This window comes from Harpia harpyja, chromosome 1, assembly GCF_026419915.1.
Source record: "Harpia harpyja isolate bHarHar1 chromosome 1, bHarHar1 primary haplotype, whole genome shotgun sequence".
In the NCBI taxonomy this organism is placed as follows: domain Eukaryota; kingdom Metazoa; phylum Chordata; class Aves; order Accipitriformes; family Accipitridae; genus Harpia; species Harpia harpyja.
In genome coordinates this window covers 32,009,609-32,024,092 of record NC_068940.1, presented here as the reverse complement: position 1 = coordinate 32,024,092, position 14,484 = coordinate 32,009,609, and the positions used below count along the sequence as shown (strand labels likewise).

The 14,484-nt window shown below is 45.4% G+C and overlaps 1 protein-coding gene across 2 annotated transcripts in view; it reads right to left on the bottom strand.

Moving 5' to 3' along the window:
* LOC128141115 (uncharacterized) overlaps positions 1-14,484 on the bottom strand; it is a 210,509-nt gene that overhangs the window by 144,895 nt on the left and 51,130 nt on the right. For both annotated transcript variants that reach the window (XM_052785669.1, XM_052785679.1), the window contains exon 2: positions 13,164-13,236. The gene's annotated coding sequence lies outside the window, so the exon portion shown is untranslated. The remainder of the gene's footprint in view (positions 1-13,163; positions 13,237-14,484) is intronic.

Below are 14,484 nucleotides of genomic sequence, written 5' to 3'. Positions count from 1 at the left end.
TTTCTGCATGTTGCATATGTCCTGCAACAACCCAAACAGCACGCTTCATTTAGGAAGCTGTGTATGGAGAATTGCATTGCCTCGAGGAAATCCAATGGGATGCAATGGTACACAGGGCAGAATATGCTCTTCTTCGCCTTACAAATCGCATATATATGTTTTAAAGCCATTTTGTGCAACTAGGATCTTTCAGCACGTAATGCCTCTGTTGAAAGCCTACTACTACACCCAAAGGGTTTCACAGAAAATACTGCAGCCTAGGGGAAGTCTGGGTCCCACAGCTAGAAATTAGGGCTGTAGAGCTGCAAGGGAATCTGTGCTCTGATATAATTAAGAGCGATTCCTCTCTAAAATTGCAATTTTGTTACTGCAATACTGACAGTTATTTAGATGTACCCAGAAAAAAAATACTGGCTAGTGGCTAAACCTGGGTAAATCTGTTTATACCAATAGGGCTGCACCACACAGGTCAAATAGCAGAATTTGGCACGAAGTCAGTGGCCCTTGGGCTCACCTACATTTTCTAGGATATAGCACGCAAAGGATGGTGGTAATCTGCACTTTTACTTGTCTGAAACTGCAGGGAACAGAGCTCCTTTCCTCTAACTTTGGTCACTGTGTAACTCCAGTGATGCCTGATCAAATTAAATGGATCGAATGCAGAAACACAGCCTCATGCGACCCGTGTGAGCTCTGCTGAGCCGCACAGCCGCTCTCCAGCACGGCACCTCTCCACATCCAGGGGGATTCGGCATCTTTCCTCCTGCTCTTCTTCCTTCCTCACCCTTGCCCTCAGCCTCTCCTTTTCTTTAAAAATTTGGGTCACCTTGCTTACACCAGCACAGCTTTGCCCAATGAAGACTGCTTTTATGCAGTTCCCCAGGGTAGGAATAAAGTGGAGATTGATGCTACAGGGACAAAGACAGCCATCCTTGCACAGGAGTTAAGTTCTTTCCTTCTGGGGTATGCATGGGGGGGAATATATAGACAAGTATTTATATTATTTCTTTTCATAATATTCCAGATAAAATTTCACAATATTACAAACATGTAATCTGCAGAAACGTATCGTTTTCCTTAAATGCATAGGGGAAGTCAGATGTCTTTGCTTTCTGAGTCTTCATTTTTATTTTTTTACTATCTCTTCCTTTAAAAAAAAAAAAAAAAAATGTTCTGCTACTTTGAAAGCAACATACATTTGCATGTGCCCACCGCTTGCGAGTGTCTCTCTGCCTTGCCGGAGGAGCATGTGCCTAGCTCGAGTCCCCACGGTGAGTGGCAGAATCTGCCATATGGAGGTCACCTTGTCCAGGTCCATAAATAGCTCTTTTTCCTAAGCAGGGAAGGGAAGGAGCTGGTGAGAGTAATGAAAGAGGAGGCTAGCTTGCATCCGTGGCACTGATTGGTGCCAGGGTTACAACACGCAGAGACTTGTCATGCCAGCAGCAGCAATACCGTCAATCTGCAGGCACAGAAGTCACCTAGTTCCACCACGAAAACATGTGCCAGCCAGTTTTTCATTTCAGTTTTCACACAGGGGTTTGGATGCCTTTCAGGAGTTGAGAACAGATACTTCAGGAAAGGTTTCCTTGGGGAGATGACAGCAGCCCCCAGGCAAAGGGCTTTTGCTGCTTAAGTACACACATTGGGGTCTGCCAGGTTGGTCCCACGTGGTGGGTCGGGGCAGGGGAAGGATTTTGATGAGGTGAAGAAGCAGCACCGAGGCGGCACGGTCCAAGCCCCCCACTGCTGCCGAGAGCTGTGTAACAGCACAAGCACGACATGGTTCAGGCACAATGATGTAACCGCCATTGGTCAGTCCCCCAGTTTGTGGCAAGGACTTCTCTTCCATGCACCGACAACTGGAGATGGAAAGATCAAGATCTGCACCTTGTGCATTGAACCGCTGTGGGTTTTTTCAGCTTTCAAGAAACCAGCGACTATTAAAATGCTGCAACAGAACCATCTGATAGCCAACAAGGTGCTCAGCTAGCGGCTGAGTAATTGATACATTCATTTAAAAATAGACTGGAATATGTCAGCTTGTATGTCATGTCAGACTGACTTTCACAGACCAGAAAGCATACTGTCGTGTTTCCATTACAACATCCTGTGGAACAACGTGGAACTAATGAAAATATTGCAAAAATAACGTTCCTAGGTAAATCACAAGAAATTTAAAGGAGGATGGGATGGGAGGAGGAAAGAAAACCAGTTTCTTTGATTCCAATTCAAAATTATTTTGGAGTGCAAACACCTGAAGTCTGAATTAAGCCAGCCCTCTTTTTGCCCCCAAACATTTAGCAGATCAGTCATATCAGGTTATAAGGTCAAGGAGGAGGCACGAGGTCTTGATGCACTCAGTTTGCAACTTTTTAGACAGTTACACCTGGTAGCAGCAAGGTGGTAATCCAGCCATTAACATCCCCTTGTGCAGGTGATGCTAGCAGTCTCCTCTCCGTCCTGCTAAAAACGATCCCCTCCCATTTGTCGATATAGGAAGGGAAGAGCACTTATCCCTCCATGACATCTTTTTGCATCCCACAGGCTGCAAATCCCTGGTTTGATCTTGTTCAGTGTGGAACATCTGACATGCCTGTGATGGGGAGGCTTTAACCGCTCTTATTCCTGCTTATGATACCCATGACTATAGGATTGGATAAAAGGAATGAACAGATGGATGGATCACTTATACACACTGTAAAGCCTTTATCCTTCACTAGGTGTTGGTTTAAGCGATGCGCAGTATTTTTAAATAGCCTCTTCTCTTTTTCCTTTCCCCTTCACAAGTTTTCCTCTATGTTCCTCCCTTCGGCAGTCTCTTCCCCCCTCTCCCATACAAACACTTTGAGCTAGAGTCTTGATATATAAAAAAAAAAAAACCACCCACCATGAAGCAGCCCTAAGCCAGTGTTTCCTTTGTCCTTGCTCTTTAAAAGCTGTAGTTGCTGCTCAGATGAGGTAACGGGCCTCATAACACAAGAAGTATGTTTTTCAGAACTTAATGTCCTCTGCCACAGATGTCGTCTCTGCCAGAGGCTTATTAACACCTCAGAAGAGCAAAGCCCTGCCCACAAAGGGAAGGGAATCTAAAGAAGATACACAAACAAAGGAGGTGAATGTTAAAAGCAGCTAATGAGGGGGAAAAAACCCCCTCCACCTTCCCATCACGGCACTTCAGAACAAGTAGCATTGCCAAGCACTAAAAACCTGGGGATTAAAGAGACAATTTAGGAAGACTTGATGTGGGGAATGGAAATCTCCTGGAAGACATTGAAAGAACACAGAAGATAGGCGCACATATTTGGGGAAATGAAGAAAAACCTAGGAAAAATATATATGTATGTATACGGACAACTTTGCAAGGACTAATAGAAAAGCTATTTGGAAATAATCAGGCACATTTATTTCCTATAAAGGAAATTTAAATTTGAAAGGAAATTGAAACAGGGGGACACGCACAAAGCGGTTTCATTATCAAAAAAGATGTAGGTTCAAAGGGACTTACTGCAAAAGAAAACCTGTTTGTTTACAAACCTTTTTATTTAAAACCAACCCTCTTAGAAACACCAAGAAGTACTCAAAATATCCACTTCACTGACTAGTCTTCCTTGGTTTGGAAGTGCTATGTGTTGCTTTTGAAATTTTTTTTTTTTTCCACCAAAATGCTACGCTTGGTCCTCCTCAGTGGTGGGGTTTGGTTTCCAGCACGCCGAGGCCGTGCCGGGCGTACGCAGGCACCTCCGCCGAGGTTGTCCTCGCACACAAGCCGGCTCGGGGTCTGCGCTTGTGTGCGTGGGCATCCCGTGGGGCTCCCCACCACCTTGGGCACCGGGACAGGGTTCCTCTTCCCTTTCTCTCCAGGGCAACCAAAAAGCGATGCAGGTGCCCTGTTACTCCTTTGGAGAGAGATTTGGGGAAGCTGAGACAGGTCATAAAGATGAGGATTTTCTCGCTAGAGGAAGATCCTTGCTCAGAGACATGTGTCACCAGCAGGAACGTGGCAGAGGTCTGGGACCAGACTGTAGAGTAAGAATTCTGGTATGAAAAATGGATGGGTAAGAAGTAATTACAGGGCCACAAAGATCACCAGAAATAAATAATAAGTCAGGATGTTCAAAAGGGCACTATGGCTGAGATCAGCCACAGCAAGGACAATAAAATCAGCCCCTGAGACTGTTGCTATTTAAAGAAATGTTTCATATGGAAATGAACAGTCCATAGAGAGATGAGCTGGGTGTATAACACGCATAATGCTAAAACTGCCTGGCATTTATCCCCAGCACAGCACACAGGGGCTGCGGGGATCACAAAATATATCACAGGGGTTAAGAAAACTCAAGGGGCTAACAGGATTCAAAGAGCCCTTAAGCTAGGTTAGACACTCCCCCCAGTGCTGCAAGAACTGGGTGGTAATTAAAGTCTTTCCAGTTAGTTAAGTTGCATTCACTCGTTCAAGGGGAGGCAAACTTTTAGCATGGGTCTCATACTTCCTGCCCTTTGCATGAAAAAAGTAAATTCATAAACAGAAATTATCCTGAACTGCTCCAGACTGAACTGAGGCTGCAGTGGACACTGAACAACCCAGCCCTTGAAAAAAGCTGCACCACTGAGATGTCCTGGTCAAACATCGGGGCTGTAAGTCCCCACGTCGATAAGGACCCTTGGAGGAGACGGTGCTGTTACCCCTGTGGTAGCTTAGTTCTTCATCAGTCACATGGGGGATCATAATTTTTGGTACTTTGAGGCTCTCCTGTGCAGCCACGCTAACAGGTCAAGTCCATGGAGAGGAGAGGAGATGCATGGAGCCCCAGCTTCACCCCTGCATCAAGTGTCTTGTCTTGGTCACTGGGTGCACAGCAAGGAAGATTATAATTTTTCAAAGCGTCTACCCCTCTTACCTGATCCAACCCCAGTTTTGTCAGCCATCCTTGCTTGTGCAGGGCTGAGCCAGACCAGAAGATAAGATCAGGATCATTCAAAGGGCAGGAGGGTGCAGTTTGCTTCAGATGGTACAGGCTTGGATTACAGTCAAAGAACTGAATCTTCTGCAGACATTAACAAGCTCCACAGGTGCAGGGGAAGAACAGGCTCTTCAAACACAAGAGGAGAAAAAACACACAGTATGGAAAAGTGCCCACTGCCCGACTCACTAGTGAAACTGTTAAACAGCTGCCAGTGGGTTTTCTGGAAGGACGTCAGGAGAAGCAAAGGTGTGGAAAGAGAGAAAGCAGCAGCCGCCGATGTCCCACAGGAAGGAAACGCCAGCCAGCGCTAGGAGATACAATCTGATCCTTTGTGTATTTTGCAAGTTGCCTTGTTGGAATCAAAGACCGTAGAAAACCAGTTTGCGAAATAATGCTGGTGACAGAGCAGCACCACCCCGTGTCAGGGCTGTTTCACAGAGTGGGGCTAATTCACCTTTTGTCTGCCTAATAGTACTGCAAAACCCGAATCTTTCCGATCAGAGAGGCTGAGTTATTTCTTGCTACAAACCCTTTGCAGGCAGCCTGACAACAGAATGGGCTCTGCAAAGCATTACCGAGTTGCAATGAGCCTCAGACGGCACTTCCCAAAGCCTTTCTACCCCATGGAGAATGAAGACTGTGGTGGGGAAATACCAGCTTCTCAGAGAAGGGGTGTAAATAGCTTCAAGTGAGTATGGCAGCAAAAGCAATGCGATAATAAGAAGGAAGAGCTGCTGAGATTATCAGTTCCTGGCATTATATTCCCAAAACACTCCTGAAGCCTCACAGCTTCCATATGGCTCATCAGACACATACAATAACATGATCGCTCAGAACATTCAGTCCTATAGAAAGGAAACAAGAAACACAGACATGTCCTCGCGCTCCTGCACACGCACCCACAAAGGCACCACCGGGACCTGAAACAAAAGGGACGGGAGCAAATTCCGTGTTCGAGTCAGCCTCCTCTAGGCTTCCTGTTCACAAGTTCACTGTGAACATCAAACCTTTGGAGAGACAGTTCACGTGTTGCTTCCACAGGGGGCACAGATCCCAGCGAGCCCCCAGACCCTCCGGTTAGGCACGTCTACGCAGATGACCCAAAATGCAAACCCAAGCTCCCTGGGTGCATTTTGCAGATCAGCAGGTATCACCTAGCACTTCTACAGAGACGCAGCTCCATGTCAGCCTGCTGGAAATCTTGCCTACAAGCAAACTGGAGAGCAATTCTGCTAGAGAGCGCAAAGCTGTGCTAAAGTGACTGAAGGTAGTGGTGGCTCTGTACGAAGGTGGCTGTTGTCACATCCACCTCAGTGACAGCTGAACGGGGCCTCGTCAAAGTCCTCATCCCTCTGCGCTATCAACAGAGCAAGGTTTTAAGATAGCAGAAGGTGTTATTAACCCTGCAAGGAAAATGTGGCTCTTCCATGGAGTTTTCTTAGAAAATGTCCTTGTGTGACAACTCTGGCCCATCCTAAAGCTGTTGGAGTCACGGTCTCTGCTGAGTGCAGCATTTTATTTTCAGTCTGGGGAAGGATCAGGCCTGTAGTGAGCTCCAGAAAAACTTTTCTCTTGTGGCTTGTAACCATGAAAACTCCTTCCCCAGCCTACTGGGGCTTAAATAGATGTAGTTGCAGTTTCTGTGATTCTTTTCCAAGACTGATAAGCAAGCATCCATCATATTTGTTTCTCAGTCGCCTGGTCTTCTGTTTTGAGAAACTGTTGCAGTTCTACAAACCTGGCCTGCCATCGTTTTCCTTCTATGAGGCTTTAGTAAGAAAAAAGGATGAATCACCCTTTTCTTTTTTATTACTTTTCCAAGTGGGGGGCTCCTTCATATAGGTGCTTACTTCTAGCATCCACTGCACCATTCCTTCTTTGGCACCTGCAGTTTCTTTGATGCTTTCTCTTTCCTCACCAAGGGGCTTGTTTATTTTTATTTTTCATAAGCAAAGCCTAATTCTTGGTTTTCTTGTTAAAATCCTTCAACCAAGCTCCTTGAGGAATAAAGTAGGCATACACAAAATTAATGAGAAATTCTCCCTCTACCCCTGAGAACTGAAGAGGGGATAATTTAGGTAATATTCGGAACCAGTTCTGACCCTTTTAAGACTCTCCGGCATCGCTGCGGGAGGAGGAGGATCCAAATGTCCTACATTTTCCTTGTGGATGCCACCACTGCTAATAGCACATGGCTTTTCTTTCACGGCTCCCCCAAGAGGTCTAAGCAGAGCCGGGTGGAGCAGAAGCTGCAGTGCTGAGCCCGCAGCCCCGTGCCGGTACCCGGCGAGCGCTGGGATTGCCTGCGAGGTTACAGGCTCCTGGTAATAAGTGCTAATTTCCATCACTTCCCTACATTGGACACCCAGAAAGCTGGTGAGTAGTTATGGCACCTTCTGCTGGATGCGATCATCTCGTAATATCCTAATTAGCCGGATCAGCTTTCCTCCTCATCATGAGCAGCGACTTCTCCCTCTGCCCAGGACGGGCTCTCCCCCCGCTCTGCTCTGCCGTGCTTCACCCTGGGAAGCGTTTTGTGATACTTGGGATCCCTTGTAAACCGTATTCTTCGATTTGGGCAGTCTTTCAACTCCATGAAAGTTACACGTTGTTTTCATTTCTTCTCAAGTACCTCAGGTCAAAGAAAGACCTGTGTCAGTGGCTTTAAAAGCCTAATAAAGTCTTTCATCCATAGACCTGCTTGCTGGCGCAAAGTCAGGGAAAACAAACTAAGTCATCGAGTGTTGTTCAAACTGTCAGATCCTTTTCAGCATGCTCTTCCTGCCAGCCTGTTCGTGTGCGTTTGGGGGCTGGGATGGGGAGGAAGGGAAGGAAAAAAAAAAAAAAAAATCCTGATGGCATAAAGCCCATGGAACAACTGGCACCTTTCCAAAGCAGCCTCCCCCCGGCCCCCAGCCTGCCTTCGTGGGCACAGGCGTCTGCCAATCTGTTCTGTGCACGCACACACACACACACACTGCACAACACAAGCAACAAAATGACTTTCCAACAACTTTGCTCACAAGTGCCACTCTACTCCAAGTTTGGCACCTTGCACTTTCTCCTCACCCCCGCCTCTCCAGGCTTTGCCTCCCAACAAGCTGGACAGGTTCCAGTGTTTAAAAGCCCATTTAACCACTCCCTTTTGTTTAGAAATGCTAAGCCTTGATCTGATTTTATCGACCCTGCCGTGCCAGGAGGAGGATGCTGAGGGTTTCTGAGGATCCTGCAATGAGCTGAAGAGCTCCAGGAGCCCTTCAAGCTTCAAGAAGGGTTTTGCCCACTTTGCAGCAGCCCTCGTGCTATTGAGAAGCCCCAGAAGGAGAGCGTGTACCATTCATGAGACCACACAGGATGGCTTCCACTCTTGCTTTTGTGCGTGTTTCTCCATTTAAAAACGTCATTATTGGCATGTTTAGGAGCTGAAATTCAGTGCCATGCTTGGCTGGCACTGTCTTTTGATGGTTAAATAGTTCTTTACACTCTCTGCCTTGTTCAGTGCTGCTATGCCCAGGAAAAGCAGAGCGGCAGGGGAGGGAGGCAAAGAGGCAAGAACAGGACCTCTGCTCTGATTGACAATTGTAATCTTCCTGGGTATTGTTAGGAGACATCTTTCTGCACTTGATAAACCCAGCACGATTACATGAAACATATCCTTTTAAAATATATTTCTCTTTTTCATAAAGCGGGTAAAGCCAACTGCATTTAGAGCTAATTTCAATTCCTTTGTACAGTGCAGCATTTGGATGCCCTCTTAAGGATGCTAGGTTTGAAAGTTTGCCTTATCAACATCCTTTTCTCATAACCCCAGAGAAGCTCTTAACATTAATGATAGAAAGGACTGGGTAGATTACAAGTCAGACAGAGCCATAGAGCTCTGGAGTAATAGGAGACCCTTCCCAAAAATACACCTCCCTTTCCCACATGATTATTTCTTGAAGGCAGATTGGAGAGGAAGAATACGCACAACTCAGCCAGTTACTGTGTGTGGAAAGATGTAACCAAACATTGACCACCAAGATCACCAGCCACAGGAAAAGACATTTTGGTCCAATTCTTCACATCCATCATCCTGCCAGTGCTGTGCTGCTGCTGGTCATGGTGCTGCTGAACAGCGGGAAGAATTTAGACATCCGTATAGCTGCTATAAATTTGAGTGAATAAGAGTACTTTCTCATCTATGGCAATTTACACCAGTCAAGGCTCTACCTTCATGTATCCAGCAATCTGGAGAAAGGAGTCTACCTCCTGCTAGGCAGTTACTGACACATTTTTAACTTTCCTACATTGGCTCTGACCTCCTCTGCTTTTCATTTCCCACCAAAGAGAAAACATAAAGGAAGTAATGATGAACAGGCAGCTGTGGTCAACAGAAGAAGTAGCATGATCATGAGAGATCCTATCCAAAAGTTCACACAGAAACAGAGACTTACTGGCATCGAGAATAGCAGAGCCTGGAACAATGCCACTGAAAAACAAATTACACACAGACACTATCCAAGCAACTTTCTTCAGTCCAAACCAGTCAGATATTTTTGATATCCTGCAGCTTCAAAGAGGACAACAGGCAGTTGAGTGCTAGTGCTGAAGATCACGTTAGCCCTACCGGATTATTCAGGTCATGCTAAACAGCAAATTCAGTGGATTAAAAGAGTCCTCATTCCTGCTGTGCAGTTTTAACAGTCTGCAAGTTACACAGAGGAGCTGAGGATGCTATGTACGTTGCATGTCTTGTGCAGCACTTTATAGTCAGACAAGCTCAGCAAGGGGCATCTGCCTTCCTAAAAATTACCATTGACCCATTCCTGTTTAGGAACATTGAGAAACCAATGGACTCACCCAGCAGCTATGTGAAAATCTCTTTGCCAAGCCATGCAGAACTTACTTTTGTGTCTGCAGTGTATCGGCATTGTATTACCATGACAAAACCAAATTACCACCATTGAGGATAGCCTTTGCTAATACAACAGTCCTTCTATAGTAATATACTCGTGTGCACAAATGATAGCACAATGGAGTGGACGTGTAACCACCATAGGACCTCTGTGGTAGCAGCGAACAGTTTTTCAGCTTCTTTCTTGTCTTACCCAAGTCATTCTCCATGCAGGCGTTAGTGTAAAGTTTCAGCAGCGCAAAGCTTGCCTAACATCAGAGCAATGTCATCCTCTCACATCTACATACTATTCCTGTAATTACTACAGACCAAAGGCAGGACGGCCCCAGTTGTCATTGCAAAACATTTTGGAGGGTTCTGCTGTGTCAAGAACTATCCTTGCTCTCATTACAGGTCAGTGAAATCATAGGTGTTCCTGTACAATGACCAAAATCAACGCGGTACCAACACGACAAATACTGAAACCACCCACAGTAATTAAGGCTGCATTTCAGATGTCAATTAAAAAAGGTTTTTGTAATCATTACAAATGAAGATTTTGTATTGTCTGGGAAAGGACGTCCTGGGACAGGCAGAAAGAGAAGCACCCAGCTTTCTGACCCAGCTCCTACCACCCACTCACCAACCCCCCCATGCTGAGACCTGCCCAGCACACAACAGAGCCAAAGCTCCGCAGAAACGTCGTGTTGGTTGGTGGTCACCACTCCACGGCTCATTTCAAAAACCAAATCCTTCAATGGGTAAGCGAGCAAATAGCAAATAAACAAACTAGTGGTGTTTCTGCTTGATTTTTCAAAATATCTACTGCTGAGGTAGACAACCAAGGTGGGGTCTCTGATGTCTAATAGAGGTATAAATTATGCAGCTCCCTACCCTTCGGAGGGGAGAAGCGATGGGGAAGTCTCCCTTCTCCCCCACTGCCCATGCTGGAAAACTCATAGGAATTAAATATCATTGAGACTTCCACCTCTGTCTAAACTAATAGAAATTAGCTGACAGGCTTGAAAAATATTATGGAAACTGATAGACAGAGATGCCTACACACTGCTTGGGATGGCACAGAACTGCTTTCCTGAGAAAAAACGAGGCTAAAAATGAAAATGGTCAGTCCCTGAGCAGGTAAAGGCGTGGATATGAGCTTGTTGGTAGCAGGCTGACAGATTCCTTGTGGAGGCAGACAGGTCTCCTGGGATTCAATGAGCAATGTAAGAGAGAAGGATTTGGTTTAGGGTAAACGCTAAACCATGCACGAAAGTTTAGGAGGACAATTCTTCCTAAGACTAAACTCAATCAGCAGTTTCACAGAGTAGCTTTGACCTCACAATCAGCACGTTATGGTCTCAAGTCCCACACCTCCACCCAAAGGTCCAAACTACATGTTGAAACACTTGCCTTTCCACCCATAATTATCATTTTACTGGAGTGTTAAAGTCAGGATACAAAAAAACCTAAAAGGCACTCTAAGAAACTCAGTAACAAATCTAGCGTTACTTTTTGCTGAGATAAGGACAGTGCAGCATGCCACTGTAACAATTTGACAAAGGTTTTTTCACAAAAGTTTGCAGACATTCTTGGGTATTTTTTCAGCTAAGAAAAAATCACCAGGAGCTGCCACAAAGGACTTCTCGAGGGTAGGAGATAGCAAAGCTGAACCTTCATCACCAGCAGATTAGGGAGCAGATAGAAAAACCACGGTAAGAGGTTGCACCAAGTTTGCTGTTTCTTTAAGTCGCTGATGGATTCACACATGATGCAACTAGACACAACACAGCACTTGCATCTTCCTGCATCAGTGATTCTGCAGACATAGATCTTCCCACCCTCCTCTTCCCCCTTCCAAGGCCCAGACGTATTTTTTTGTCTGCAACTGGATACAATCACATTCTGTGTTCAAGCCCAGCAAAACAAAACATCCCATTTTCAGTTCACAGAGCTGCCATGGCAGAAATAAATATTATTTTGTTTGTTGGGGTTTTCTTTCTGGTTGCTGCCGTTTTGTTTTCCAAAATCATTGTTCTGCAGAACAATTTAATGAAACGTATTCTTCCTGATTCAAGACTTTGCAGCGAGCTGTGTAGTAGCTGGGTTCTCATTGAGAAAGCCAACCCTTCCAAGCCAAACCCCAAGCTTCTCTGAAATCCCAACCTCTAGAGAACTTCCTAAATCAGCAAATCTAAGACAAGCACTGGGCCTCCTTCCAATTTCAGCAGGAAACCACCAAACACAAGATCTCTGCAGCACTGCCATGGTTCGCAGGAGGAAGGTAACACCTTTGGTTTTGCCTCCCTGCTTGGAGCACTCCATGGCTGAGGGAAGGCAGCTGGGCACAGACTAACCTATTCCTTATTCCCAGCCTGAACTCTGTTTGTAATCGATATCAGCATCGCTTGGGAGGCACGGTAACAACTGCCCATCTGGCTGATGCCCCCGGGAGTTTAGGATAAAACATCCAACGGTGCAGCAGCCTTGCACCAGCCACCGTGGCTGGGTTGTGTTTTCAGAAGCACGTTGCTTGATGTTGCTGAATCAAGTCGGGGATGAGCCCTCCTTGGAAGAGAAACCTGCTTGGGCTTTATGATCCTGACACAGTCTCTCCAAGCTTAAACACCTGTAAAGGAGCCTGAACTCTTGTTTGCAGGGGGCAGCTTCAGGAATTAGCATCTCTTTTCTCCTTCTCCCTTCCCTTTCCTTCCTTCTCACTTCAATTACCTGATCTGGTGGTAGTTTTCCTCTCCCTGGTACCTCCCTCCCCATCCTTTCCTTCTCTCTTCCCACCCTGTCAGCCAATGACAAAAACTGAGACGAGAAAAGAAACAATTGCATAAAAGAAGGGATTTTTCCATCTTTAATCGCAGAGGGGGATTGGTTTGCACACCACCTCACTGCGAAAGCATCGCAGGTTAGGCAGGTAATATTTGGAGGGAGGCTGTGGGATGCATCGAGCCGAGCCTGCCCCTTGACCTCCAGCTCCCTGCCTGCTCTGCCTTCAGCTTTATTGAAGGCACCAGGCGTGAAATGGTACCAGCGGCGATGCTTCGCGCTTTTCTAAGCAGCCTTTGTGTGGAAGGAGTAGTCGTATCAAATCTGCACCCTGCGTGGTGTGCTTACCTTTAACGGGCGTACCTGGGGAGGAATATTTCCCTGGTTTTGCAACACTAATAAAAAAAAGCATGTTTCCGTGCAGACACTGGCTCTGTGGTACAGCAGATACAACACTGCTGTACTCCAAGGTTAGAATCCATTTAAAGAAACGTGAGTTACTGACAACTTAAGAATGAAGAAAAATATTAATCGATGCTTACCTTGGATTTTGGCTGGTTGGGCTTGGGGGTTTCTTTTCCCTCAGCAGGGATTGCTTCACTGGGCTTTTTGTAGCTAGAAAAAAAAAAAAAAAAAAAAAGAAAAAATATTGTAAGAACAAACCAGAAGAATCAATTACATCAGCATACCATTTTTAAAAGGCTCTATTTGTCTTATGGTTTATTTAGATTTTTGCTTAGTATTACAGATGATCAGATTAAACTTACAAAAAAATATTTATCATAGGTATAGCCTCATTTTTGTTGGATGTTAGCGCTCTGATCTCTAGTCACTTGAAGTATTGTTCATCTCCTTCCAGCCCCTTCCTTCCTCACCGTTTGCTACAGTTGAAACTGAGTTCCAGAACTGCTCTGGGACATCTCATCATATTCACCTGGGAAATTTATCACCAAACTCAGTATATTTTTCTGCTCCCCGACTGGACGATAACAACGACACAAGGTTAACAAAAGATGAATTTCCAGGTACCATCAGCACAACTTCCAGGACGATCACTCATACGAATCAAGGCACTCTCCCCCAGTTCCACCAACACTATGGCAAACTACTCGACCATTTCTGAGCGCAGAGTGAAGGAGCAGAGGTGAATCCTCCGAGCAGCCCGTGCTGCTTTCCCTTGTGAGCGGGTGCTCCTTGCCTTGTATTTCTCCTCCGTGCCCATTTCCAAGCTGAAGGGTCCTGTCCTTCACCTCCATGCATCCTATAGTCATTTACACCAGCACAAATTATGTTCAAACCAAAGGAAAGCACCAAGAGGAGATACCAAGCCCATGGGACAGTGTCCTGATGCTCAGTGTTTGATTGTACATTCCCCATATAAAATTAATTGATCATGTCTTTTCAATGGACCACCTACAGCTCTCCAAGTTTAACCTGATGGAAGCAGAGAAACTCCATTCAGGGACTTGAATCAACAAAATATGATTACAAAAAAAAAATTATTGCCATTATGGTGGGGTTTTGGGTTTTTTTTGTTTGTTTGTTTTTTAAATGAATACTACTCAGTAGGGCTACATAAATGATTTTCTCTAGAGTACTTTGGTCTGGGCTTCTTAAATACATTTGAGAGGTTTCCCAAAATAACTTTTCTAGAAAGACAGATTTATCAAGATTAAAAATTTCTCCTGGAAATTCACTGTAAATATTTTTTTAACCTACTTTTTCTTCCTCGCTCCCTCCCCAGGAGCTCTTTGTCTCACATCAGTGCTCTGCCACTCTCAGATCCTATGAGTCCTTCTGCCTCGATGCTTCTTGGGATAAAATGATCTTTTACCAGTGACTCCGATAGAGCTGATTTAAAGC